This window comes from Castor canadensis, chromosome 14 (genome assembly GCF_047511655.1).
Source record: "Castor canadensis chromosome 14, mCasCan1.hap1v2, whole genome shotgun sequence".
Classification (NCBI taxonomy): Eukaryota; Metazoa; Chordata; class Mammalia; order Rodentia; family Castoridae; genus Castor; species Castor canadensis.
In genome coordinates this window covers 43,932,067-43,946,035 of record NC_133399.1, presented here as the reverse complement: position 1 = coordinate 43,946,035, position 13,969 = coordinate 43,932,067, and positions in this window count along the sequence as shown.

The window sequence follows — 13,969 nt, the reverse complement described above, 5'->3', positions numbered from 1 at the left end:
AAGAATACAAACAACTAATGTTTTCAAGGATGTCTAAAAAAAAGGAACCCTCATATGCAGTTAGTGGGAATGCAAATTAGTACAACAACTGTGGAAAACAATATGGAGGCTTCTCGAAACTCAAAGTAGAATTGCTGTGTGATCCAGCATTATCATTCATAGGGATATACCTGAATGAATGCAAGCCAGGTAACAAGACAGACACCTGCACATCCATGTTTACTGCAGCATTACTCACAACAGCTAACATATGTAAACAGCCAAGATGCCTCACAACTGATACATGGATCCAAAACTGTGGCATTTACACACAATGGAATTTTATTCAGCCTTAAATATGCATGAAATTTTGTTGTTTGCAGGTAAATGGATGGAACTAGAGAACATCACCTTAAGTTAAATTAGTCAGGTTGGGGAAACCAAAGGCCACATGTTTTTTCTCACACATGCACTAGAGACCTGACACACATACAAGCAGTAGTATGAACAACAGGTCTAAGGGGAGCTCATTTATGAGAGAGAGAGGGTAAAAGGAGGAGGTTAACCAGGTCAATATGGTTGTTGTACTTTCTGTAGAGGAATGCAGAATTTTAAAAACTTTTGAAACTACCATAAGAAGGAGAATAAAGTAGAAAAGCAAAAAATAGAGGGAATGACCCAATTTGTGTTATAACGTGTACATATATATATATATGCATAGAGCTATATATGTATGAGCAAATGTCACAATGAAACATCCCGAATAGCTATCTTAATTAAACAAACAAAAACGTGCGGGTCACCAGTGGCTCACACCCGCAGTCCCTGTGACTCAGAAGGGAGAGATAAGGAAGATCTTGGTTCAAACACAGCTTGGGCAAATAGTTTGCAAGACCCTGTCTCAGAAACACCTATCACAAAAAAACGGCTGGTGAACTGCCTCAAGGTAGAGTCCCTGAGTTCAAACCCCAGTTCTGCTCCCCACACTAAAACAAAATAAACACAAAAAGGGATTTTTGGTAACAGAAATGGAAAATAGGTCCTGTATAGGGAGTTGTTACTTGTGGGAGGGGTGAGGATATAAGGAAAGGGTGTAGGATATGGTATAAATATTATATACTCATGTATGAAAATGGAAAAACGAGACGTGATGAAACTATTCCAGGAATACGGTGAGAGAGAATAAAGGAGAATGTGGAGGGATGAATTCAACTATGGCATATTATAAGAACTTTGGCAAAAGTCACAATGTACCCCCACTACAGTAAGTTTGTTAAAACTCAGGAATGGAAAAAAGTGTTTTTAATCATTGTGTTCATTTCACTGACCTTCACAGACAGAAGTTACACAACCAAACTGAATCGGCCAGGTTTCCCACAAACTAACACCCAAATGACTGACTATGCATGTTAGTTCTCATGACCTCATACCTCCACACAAACATTATAGCACTGACATCACACTCACATCACCCAACAGCAGATGTGAGGAACAGAGCCCTGTGCTCCAAACACCTCTGAAAATAGCTGCACCAGCACAGGTAATCATTCAAACTCTCTGCATACATTTCCCTATCAAATAAGAAGGTTGGTCTAAATGACATATAAGGTCAGTTTGGCTTCTCCTATTCTACTAACATTTTGGGTCACTTTTGCTCAACTGGGCACTTCCCAAATGCCTGACCCACAGAAAATGAGTGAATTATGTTTTCTTGTTTACTATGCTAAAAGTTGGAGGAATTTGTTACACACATATAGGTAACTAACACATGGAAGATGACAGGCCCATCTGCTAACTACTGGTGGCATCCAAGAGGCCTCCATAAACTCAGGGGCTTACACTGAAAGCCCAGGGGCATCTTGACATCTGCCCTGCAATAAAGCATCTATGGCCTCTGCAAAAATCCTACCAGTGCATTTGCTGGGGTGCTGACAAACAATGCTTCAATGATACATACATGCTAAGGGACCCAGGGCTCATGAACTCGTCCTCAACTCAGTCACTGCTAGAAGCGGGGGTATGGGAGTTGTTTATCTCACAGAGAAAGATCTCTGATCAAACATGCTCCTTAACTCACCTGAGTTTGTGGAATCTGAAATTCCAGTGGAACAGAAACCATGTGGTAATTTCCTGATAATCTGTGTCACTGCATAACTTTCTTTTTATCTGTAAATTAGAAAAACAAGAATTTTCAATGGAATTTGATTCAGCCACAATAAAGAATGAGATTTTATCCTTTGCAGAGAAATGGATGGCAATGGAGATTATCTTAAGTGAAATTAGCCAGGTTCTGAAACCAAACACTGCATGTTTTCTCTCAGATGTAGAATATAGGCCCAATAAATATACAAAGAGTGCTATGAAAAACAACTCAATCTGACGGGGAGTCCCTAATGGGAGGGAGAACATTTCAAAGAACGAAGTTAAGAATGTGAATACGGTCGGTTGATGTATTTTCTATACATCAAAAATGGAAGGGGAATAAAGTAAAAAGGACAACAGGAAGGGATGAAACAATTAGGATCATAAGACGTATGTACATGGAAATGTCACAGTGAAACTCCCTATAGACCCATCTTAAACAAAAAAATATCATTTTTTTTCAAAAGAAGAAAACAGACCCAGTCCCACCAAACACAAACATATAAACTAATAAAAAACACAACACAAGAAAGTAAACCTGGTCTTGTCTCGCGGTTAGTTACATTGGGAGCAGGGAGGATTATTAGTAAATGGTTGTGAGGGTGAATAGGATGGAAATATTGTGTACTCATGTATGAAAATGGAAACATGAGACCTGTGAAACTATTCCAGGAATAGGGAGGGAGATAATAAAGGAAAATGATGGAAGGGATGATTTTAACTATGACATAGTGTAAAAAACTTTTGTAAATGTAACAACATATACCCAGTACAACAGTACTCAATAAACAATATTTCAAAAAAGAAAAACCATACCACTCCAGCACACCTTCTGTGCGTTGAGTATTTTCAACAGAGGCTTGTGGAAAATATTTGCAAGAGCTGGTTTGAACTGCGATCCTCCTGTTTCTACCTGCTGAGGTGAGAGAAATGCAGGTATACGTCACGGGCAAACAGCCCAAATTTCTGGTACATTACTATGGGTTTTTTATCACATACCGATCCATTCCTAAACAATATAGTGATTGGTGTTGGATGGTTTGGCTCTGTTTATTCTTTTCGGGGTTCACTGTACTTCTTTAATCTAAAGATTTATGGAAGTTTGACAGGAGGTGTTGCTAAAAGGGTAGAGCAACTGCTTTGCAAGTGTAAAGCATTGAGTTTCAACGCCAGTATTACCAGTCCCAACAGTTCCACCAAAACCAAAAAAGTTTATGAAGATCTCTACTGAGGAATGGTATCACCCGATCCTAGGATGCTCAGGTCACCCGTGTGCTCAGGCCACGTGTGCCCCGTATATCGAGGACCCAAATAAAAGAGAAGTCTTCCACACGAGACAGTGGCACCTACCTCCAGCTTCTCCATGCTTGGCTGGCTGCGCTACCATAGCAAGAGGCCAGGCAGGAGCTGCCTCGGGAATGTGTATGTTGCAGTGGCTGGGATCCCACTGTGACATCACAACCAAGTCTGTCCTGATTGGTCAGACCACGTAAGCACTGCCTCTATGGCCCCTCTCCCTTCAGTCTCCAGCCATTTGTGTGGCAGTTTCCTGGCAAGAACTTGTGATCTGGGAATTGCTTTTCTCCTCCACGTTCCCTCCTCAGATCATTCAAGGTTCAACTGGCATGACATTTCTGACTTCTTCCAAACTACTCCCAATCTGGACCCCACACTTTGGAGGACAGGAAGGCTTTCACCTGGTGAGTACACAAACACCTCAAGCCCTTTGAAGGTAAATAAGCCAGGAAAACTCCCTGAACCTTGGATGAGGCAACTTCCTTCTCAGAACTACATCTCCCATCATCTGGGAGGGTATTCCCTTAACTGACCCAAAATATCACAGAGTGAGGGCCTGGGGCTGTCTTCCAGCCTACAGTGTTCCTCACTTGAACAAAACACGCAAAAGCACACACTGGCTGCCAAGAGCCTCAAGGTCACCACAAGAATTCACTTCCTAACGACACAGAAATTACTTCACTTTGATCTGAGAAGTACACAGGCACACACACGCTATAGCCAAGGAATGCTTAGGGTTCTCTAGTGACTGAAATGCTTACCACCTCTCGGAAGAATGGCAGATTTCAGGAACACCACAACCTATGGAATAAACATGAAACTCTCAGGAAGGACATTCAAATCTGCAATGGTTCTCTGAGGGACATCACAGTTCACCTTTCATTCATGGAACCCAAGACGTAAAGTCAGTGCCACACAAGGCTGTTCCTCAAGTGACTTGGGGAAGGAACCTATATTCTACCAACCAGTGTTGGGAAACTAAACAACAAACATCCCACACACACTCACACACAGAGAATGAGTGACATACTAATATTTATCTTGTATGTGAATTTCTTACATTCTATGGAGTTAATTACAACTTTGTGCAAGACCAGAAGTCATAGAACATCACCCAGCCTTGTTCGTTCCGTCTATTTCCTCAACGTTAATGATAGATTTTGATTCAAAGACACTTCTGCATGCCTAAGCAGCGGATACACTCAAAGAGTGTGAAACAATTGGTAATATGAGAATTTATGACAAATAGCAAAGAAATTAATACATGAACAAATGAGAAATATTAAGCACACAGACAAAGACAGACACATACACACAAGAAAGGCACACAGAAAGGTAGACACAGACACCCAGGAACCTGGCCTCTATTCAACGCAAGTCGAATGTTATCTGCAAAGGCTGAAATCCTGGCGTTACCCTACTGAGGCGACACTTTAAGCACTTTAGGAAGGATCGAACTTAGAAAAACCCAAGAAGTGACATCAGTTCCAACATTGTCCTTGGAAGGAAGACATACTACCACCATTATGCCAAGGAACAACTAAAGGCTAATCGAGAGTCAGTGTCCAAAGCCATCACTTGAACTCAAATCACTTCTAGCAGGGTAACGAGGCACATACATATATGCATCACGATAGCCTCACATACCCTGCACATATTCAAGGATCCCTGAATCTTTCCTCCTCAGTGAATTGATTACAGTTTACCTAGGGAGTAACAACACAGAGAAAAACCCAAAATTACTGCCTTCCGAAGGAGCATTCCTGACTGGCATTATTAGGAACACAGCATCCACGGACAATGATCCAGGAACTATTTTCAACCACACATGCGGCCCCACACACAAACACACCCACACAATTAATGTGACCCATGAATATTAACTACTTTGTGGAAGTCAATTTCTGGGCTTTCATCAAAAAAAAGTACCTTTCAGCAGAACCCATACTTATGAACACCTGGAAACACCGGTGAATGAGGTGAATTCCTTCCAACCTTCACTGCCTGTGCTTTGATGTACTCTGCAGACCAGAGAAGAATTTATATCAGATCAACAGGTGTCTGTGCTGTGCCTCCATGGAACCTTTTCCTCCCTTGCCAGTCCACTAGAACCACACCTTGAGATGACGTGGTGAGGAATAGAAGCAGAAACCAAGGCTCCAGAATGGGGAAATCTTTGCCAGGTATACATCTGACTGAAATTAATACCGAGAATATACTCAAAAACTAAATTCCCGTAAAAATCAGTGACCCAATGAAGAAATACACAAATGAACTTAAGAGAGCTTGTTCCAAGGCAGAAGTCCAAAGGACCTACAACTACATAAAGAAATGCTCACCATCGCTCGTCAGAAAGAAAACAAAAATGAAAACCATACCAAGATTCCAAACCACTCCCATTGTAATGGCTATCAAGAATACAAACAACTAATGTTTTCAAGGATGTCTAAAAAAAAGGAACCCTCATATGCAGTTAGTGGGAATGCAAATTAGTACAACAACTGTGGAAAACAATATGGAGGCTTCTCGAAACTCAAAGTAGAATTGCTGTGTGATCCAGCATTATCATTCATAGGGATATACCTGAATGAATGCAAGCCAGGTAACAAGACAGACACCTGCACATCCATGTTTACTGCAGCATTACTCACAACAGCTAACATATGTAAACAGCCAAGATGCCTCACAACTGATACATGGATCCAAAACTGTGGCATTTACACACAATGGAATTTTATTCAGCCTTAAATATGCATGAAATTTTGTTGTTTGCAGGTAAATGGATGGAACTAGAGAACATCACCTTAAGTTAAATTAGTCAGGTTGGGGAAACCAAAGGCCACATGTTTTTTCTCACACATGCACTAGAGACCTGACACACATACAAGCAGTAGTATGAACAACAGGTCTAAGGGGAGCTCATTTATGAGAGAGAGAGGGTAAAAGGAGGAGGTTAACCAGGTCAATATGGTTGTTGTACTTTCTGTAGAGGAATGCAGAATTTTAAAAACTTTTGAAACTACCATAAGAAGGAGAATAAAGTAGAAAAGCAAAAAATAGAGGGAATGACCCAATTTGTGTTATAACGTGTACATATATATATATGCATAGAGCTATATATGTATGAGCAAATGTCACAATGAAACATCCCGAATAGCTATCTTAATTAAACAAACAAAAACGTGCGGGTCACCAGTGGCTCACACCCGCAGTCCCTGTGACTCAGAAGGGAGAGATAAGGAAGATCTTGGTTCAAACACAGCTTGGGCAAATAGTTTGCAAGACCCTGTCTCAGAAACACCTATCACAAAAAAACGGCTGGTGAACTGCCTCAAGGTAGAGTCCCTGAGTTCAAGCCCCAGTTCTGCTCCCCACACTAAAACAAAATAAACACAAAAAGGGATTTTTGGTAACAGAAATGGAAAATAGGTCCTGTATAGGGAGTTGTTACTTGTGGGAGGGGTGAGGATATAAGGAAAGGGTGTAGGATATGGTATAAATATTATATACTCATGTATGAAAATGGAAAAACGAGACGTGATGAAACTATTCCAGGAATACGGTGAGAGAGAATAAAGGAGAATGTGGAGGGATGAATTCAACTATGGCATATTATAAGAACTTTGGCAAAAGTCACAATGTACCCCCACTACAGTAAGTTTGTTAAAACTCAGGAATGGAAAAAAGTGTTTTTAATCATTGTGTTCATTTCACTGACCTTCACAGACAGAAGTTACACAACCAAACTGAATCGGCCAGGTTTCCCACAAACTAACACCCAAATGACTGACTATGCATGTTAGTTCTCATGACCTCATACCTCCACACAAACATTATAGCACTGACATCACACTCACATCACCCAACAGCAGATGTGAGGAACAGAGCCCTGTGCTCCAAACACCTCTGAAAATAGCTGCACCAGCACAGGTAATCATTCAAACTCTCTGCATACATTTCCCTATCAAATAAGAAGGTTGGTCTAAATGACATATAAGGTCAGTTTGGCTTCTCCTATTCTACTAACATTTTGGGTCACTTTTGCTCAACTGGGCACTTCCCAAATGCCTGACCCACAGAAAATGAGTGAATTATGTTTTCTTGTTTACTATGCTAAAAGTTGGAGGAATTTGTTACACACATATAGGTAACTAACACATGGAAGATGACAGGCCCATCTGCTAACTACTGGTGGCATCCAAGAGGCCTCCATAAACTCAGGGGCTTACACTGAAAGCCCAGGGGCATCTTGACATCTGCCCTGCAATAAAGCATCTATGGCCTCTGCAAAAATCCTACCAGTGCATTTGCTGGGGTGCTGACAAACAATGCTTCAATGATACATACATGCTAAGGGACCCAGGGCTCATGAACTCGTCCTCAACTCAGTCACTGCTAGAAGCGGGGGTATGGGAGTTGTTTATCTCACAGAGAAAGATCTCTGATCAAACATGCTCCTTAACTCACCTGAGTTTGTGGAATCTGAAATTCCAGTGGAACAGAAAACATGTGGTAATTTCCTGATAATCTGTGTCACTGCATAACTTTCTTTTTATCTGTAAATTAGAAAAACAAGAATTTTCAATGGAATTTGATTCAGCCACAATAAAGAATGAGATTTTATCCTTTGCAGAGAAATGGATGGCAATGGAGATTATCTTAAGTGAAATTAGCCAGGTTCTGAAACCAAACACTGCATGTTTTCTCTCAGATGTAGAATATAGGCCCAATAAATATACAAAGAGTGCTATGAAAAACAACTCAATCTGACGGGGAGTCCCTAATGGGAGGGAGAACATTTCAAAGAACGAAGTTAAGAATGTGAATACGGTCGGTTGATGTATTTTCTATACATCAAAAATGGAAGGGGAATAAAGTAAAAAGGACAACAGGAAGGGATGAAACAATTAGGATCATAAGACGTATGTACATGGAAATGTCACAGTGAAACTCCCTATAGACCCATCTTAAACAAAAAAATATCATTTTTTTTCAAAAGAAGAAAACAGACCCAGTCCCACCAAACACAAACATATAAACTAATAAAAAACACAACACAAGAAAGTAAACCTGGTCTTGTCTCGCGGTTAGTTACATTGGGAGCAGGGAGGATTATTAGTAAATGGTTGTGAGGGTGAATAGGATGGAAATATTGTGTACTCATGTATGAAAATGGAAACATGAGACCTGTGAAACTATTCCAGGAATAGGGAGGGAGATAATAAAGGAAAATGATGGAAGGGATGATTTTAACTATGACATAGTGTAAAAAACTTTTGTAAATGTAACAACATATACCCAGTACAACAGTACTCAATAAACAATATTTCAAAAAAGAAAAACCATACCACTCCAGCACACCTTCTGTGCGTTGAGTATTTTCAACAGAGGCTTGTGGAAAATATTTGCAAGAGCTGGTTTGAACTGCGATCCTCCTGTTTCTACCTGCTGAGGTGAGAGAAATGCAGGTATACGTCACGGGCAAACAGCCCAAATTTCTGGTACATTACTATGGGTTTTTTATCACATACCGATCCATTCCTAAACAATATAGTGATTGGTGTTGGATGGTTTGGCTCTGTTTATTCTTTTCGGGGTTCACTGTACTTCTTTAATCTAAAGATTTATGGAAGTTTGACAGGAGGTGTTGCTAAAAGGGTAGAGCAACTGCTTTGCAAGTGTAAAGCATTGAGTTTCAACGCCAGTATTACCAGTCCCAACAGTTCCACCAAAACCAAAAAAGTTTATGAAGATCTCTACTGAGGAATGGTATCACCCGATCCTAGGATGCTCAGGTCACCCGTGTGCTCAGGCCACGTGTGCCCCGTATATCGAGGACCCAAATAAAAGAGAAGTCTTCCACACGAGACAGTGGCACCTACCTCCAGCTTCTCCATGCTTGGCTGGCTGCGCTACCATAGCAAGAGGCCAGGCAGGAGCTGCCTCGGGAATGTGTATGTTGCAGTGGCTGGGATCCCACTGTGACATCACAACCAAGTCTGTCCTGATTGGTCAGACCACGTAAGCACTGCCACTATGGCCCCTCTCCCTTCAGTCTCCAGCCATTTGTGTGGCAGTTTCCTGGCAAGAACTTGTGATCTGGGAATTGCTTTTCTCCTCCACGTTCCCTCCTCAGATCATTCAAGGTTCAACTGGCATGACATTTCTGACTTCTTCCAAACTACTCCCAATCTGGACCCCACACTTTGGAGGACAGGAAGGCTTTCACCTGGTGAGTACACAAACACCTCAAGCCCTTTGAAGGTAAATAAGCCAGGAAAACTCCCTGAACCTTGGATGAGGCAACTTCCTTCTCAGAACTACATCTCCCATCATCTGGGAGGGTATTCCCTTAACTGACCCAAAATATCACAGAGTGAGGGCCTGGGGCTGTCTTCCAGCCTACAGTGTTCCTCACTTGAACAAAACACGCAAAAGCACACACTGGCTGCCAAGAGCCTCAAGGTCACCACAAGAATTCACTTCCTAACGACACAGAAATTACTTCACTTTGATCTGAGAAGTACACAGGCACACACACGCTATAGCCAAGGAATGCTTAGGGTTCTCTAGTGACTGAAATGCTTACCACCTCTCGGAAGAATGGCAGATTTCAGGAACACCACAACCTATGGAATAAACATGAAACTCTCAGGAAGGACATTCAAATCTGCAATGGTTCTCTGAGGGACATCACAGTTCACCTTTCATTCATGGAACCCAAGACATAAAGTCAGTGCCACACAAGGCTGTTCCTCAAGTGACTTGGGGAAGGAACCTATATTCTACCAACCAGTGTTGGGAAACTAAACAACAAACATCCCACACACACTCACACACAGAGAATGAGTGACATACTAATATTTATCTTGTATGTGAATTTCTTACATTCTATGGAGTTAATTACAACTTTGTGCAAGACCAGAAGTCATAGAACATCACCCAGCCTTGTTCGTTCCGTCTATTTCCTCAACGTTAATGATAGATTTTGATTCAAAGACACTTCTGCATGCCTAAGCAGGGGATACACTCAAAGAGTGTGAAACAATTGGTAATATGAGAATTTATGACAAATAGCAAAGAAATTAATACATGAACAAATGAGAAATATTAAGCACACAGACAAAGACAGACACATACACACAAGAAAGGCACACAGAAAGGTAGACACAGACACCCAGGAACCTGGCCTCTATTCAACGCAAGTCGAATGTTATCTGCAAAGGCTGAAATCCTGGCGTTACCCTACTGAGGCGACACTTTAAGCACTTTAGGAAGGATCAAACTTAGAAAAACCCAAGAAGTGACATCAGTTCCAACATTGTCCTTGGAAGGAAGACATACTACCACCATTATGCCAAGGAACAACTAAAGGCTAATCGAGAGTCAGTGTCCAAAGCCATCACTTGAACTCAAATCACTTCTAGCAGGGTAACGAGGCACATACATATATGCATCACGATAGCCTCACATACCCTGCACATATTCAAGGATCCCTGAATCTTTCCTCCTCAGTGAATTGATTACAGTTTACCTAGGGAGTAACAACACAGAGAAAAACCCAAAATTACTGCCTTCCGAAGGAGCATTCCTGACTGGCATTATTAGGAACACAGCATCCACGGACAATGATCCAGGAACTATTTTCAACCACACATGCGGCCCCACACACAAACACACCCACACAATGAATGTGACCCATGAATATTAACTACTTTGTGGAAGTCAATTTCTGGGCTTTCATCAAAAAAAAGTACCTTTCAGCAGAACCCATACTTATGAACACCTGGAAACACCGGTGAATGAGGTGAATTCCTTCCAACCTTCACTGCCTGTGCTTTGATGTACTCTGCAGACCAGAGAAGAATTTATATCAGATCAACAGGTGTCTGTGCTGTGCCTCCATGGAACCTTTTCCTCCCTTGCCAGTCCACTAGAACCACACCTTGAGATGACGTGGTGAGGAATAGAAGCAGAAACCAAGGCTCCAGAATGGGGAAATCTTTGCCAGGTATACATCTGACTGAAATTAATACCGAGAATATACTCAAAAACTAAATTCCCGTAAAAATCAGTGACCCAATGAAGAAATACACAAATGAACTTAACAGAGCTTGTTCCAGGGCAGAAGTCCAAAGGACCTACAACTACATAAAGAAATGCTCACCATCGCTCGTCAGAAAGAAAACAAAAATGAAAACCATACCAAGATTCCAAACCACTCCCATTGTAATGGCTATCAAGAATACAAACAACTAATGTTTTTAAGGATGTCTAAAAAAAAGGAACCCTCATATGCAGTTAGTGGGAATGCAAATTAGTACAACAACTGTGGAAAACAATATGGAGGCTTCTCGAAACTCAAAGTAGAATTGCTGTGTGATCCAGCATTATCATTCATAGGGATATACCTGAATGAATGCAAGCCAGGTAACAAGACAGACACCTGCACATCCATGTTTACTGCAGCATTACTCACAACAGCTAACATATGTAAACAGCCAAGATGCCTCACAACTGATACATGGATCCAAAACTGTGGCATTTACACACAATGGAATTTTATTCAGCCTTAAATATGCATGAAATTTTGTTGTTTGCAGGTAAATGGATGGAACTAGAGAACATCACCTTAAGTTAAATTAGTCAGGTTGGGGAAACCAAAGGCCACATGTTTTTTCTCACACATGCACTAGAGACCTGACACACATACAAGCAGTAGTATGAACAACAGGTCTAAGGGGAGCTCATTTATGAGAGAGAGAGGGTAAAAGGAGGAGGTTAACCAGGTCAATATGGTTGTTGTACTTTCTGTAGAGGAATGCAGAATTTTAAAAACTTTTGAAACTACCATAAGAAGGAGAATAAAGTAGAAAAGCAAAAAATAGAGGGAATGACCCAATTTGTGTTATAACGTGTACATATATATATATGCATAGAGCTATATATGTATGAGCAAATGTCACAATGAAACATCCCGAATAGCTATCTTAATTAAACAAACAAAAACGTGCGGGTCACCAGTGGCTCACACCCGCAGTCCCTGTGACTCAGAAGGGAGAGATAAGGAAGATCTTGGTTCAAACACAGCTTGGGCAAATAGTTTGCAAGACCCTGTCTCAGAAACACCTATCACAAAAAAACGGCTGGTGAACTGCCTCAAGGTAGAGTCCCTGAGTTCAAGCCCCAGTTCTGCTCCCCACACTAAAACAAAATAAACACAAAAAGGGATTTTTGGTAACAGAAATGGAAAATAGGTCCTGTATAGGGAGTTGTTACTTGTGGGAGGGGTGAGGATATAAGGAAAGGGTGTAGGATATGGTATAAATATTATATACTCATGTATGAAAATGGAAAAACGAGATGTGATGAAACTATTCCAGGAATACGGTGAGAGAGAATAAAGGAGAATGTGGAGGGATGAATTCAACTATGGCATATTATAAGAACTTTGGCAAAAGTCACAATGTACCCCCACTACAGTAAGTTTGTTAAAACTCAGGAATGGAAAAAAGTGTTTTTAATCATTGTGTTCATTTCACTGACCTTCACAGACAGAAGTTACACAACCAAACTGAATCGGCCAGGTTTCCCACAAACTAACACCCAAATGACTGACTATGCATGTTAGTTCTCATGACCTCATACCTCCACACAAACATTATAGCACTGACATCACACTCACATCACCCAACAGCAGATGTGAGGAACAGAGCCCTGTGCTCCAAACACCTCTGAAAATAGCTGCACCAGCACAGGTAATCATTCAAACTCTCTGCATACATTTCCCTATCAAATAAGAAGGTTGGTCTAAATGACATATAAGGTCAGTTTGGCTTCTCCTATTCTACTAACATTTTGGGTCACTTTTGATCAACTGGGCACTTCCCAAATGCCTGACCCACAGAAAATGAGTGAATTATGTTTTCTTGTTTACTATGCTAAAAGTTGGAGGAATTTGTTACACACATATAGGTAACTAACACATGGAAGATGACAGGCCCATCTGCTAACTACTGGTGGCATCCAAGAGGCCTCCATAAACTCAGGGGCTTACACTGAAAGCCCAGGGGCATCTTGACATCTGCCCTGCAATAAAGCATCTATGGCCTCTGCAAAAATCCTACCAGTGCATTTGCTGGGGTGCTGACAAACAATGCTTCAATGATACATACATGCTAAGGGACCCAGGGCTCATGAACTCGTCCTCAACTCAGTCACTGCTAGAAGCGGGGGTATGGGAGTTGTTTATCTCACAGAGAAAGATCTCTGATCAAACATGCTCCTTAACTCACCTGAGTTTGTGGAATCTGAAATTCCAGTGGAACAGAAACCATGTGGTAATTTCCTGATAATGTGTGTCACTGCATAACTTTCTTTTTATCTGTAAATTAGAAAAACAAGAATTTTCAATGGAATTTGATTCAGCCACAATAAAGAATGAGATTTTATCCTTTGCAGAGAAATGGATGGCAATGGAGATTATCTTAAGTGAAATTAGCCAGGTTCTGAAACCAAACACTGCATGTTTTCTCTCAGATGTAGAATATAG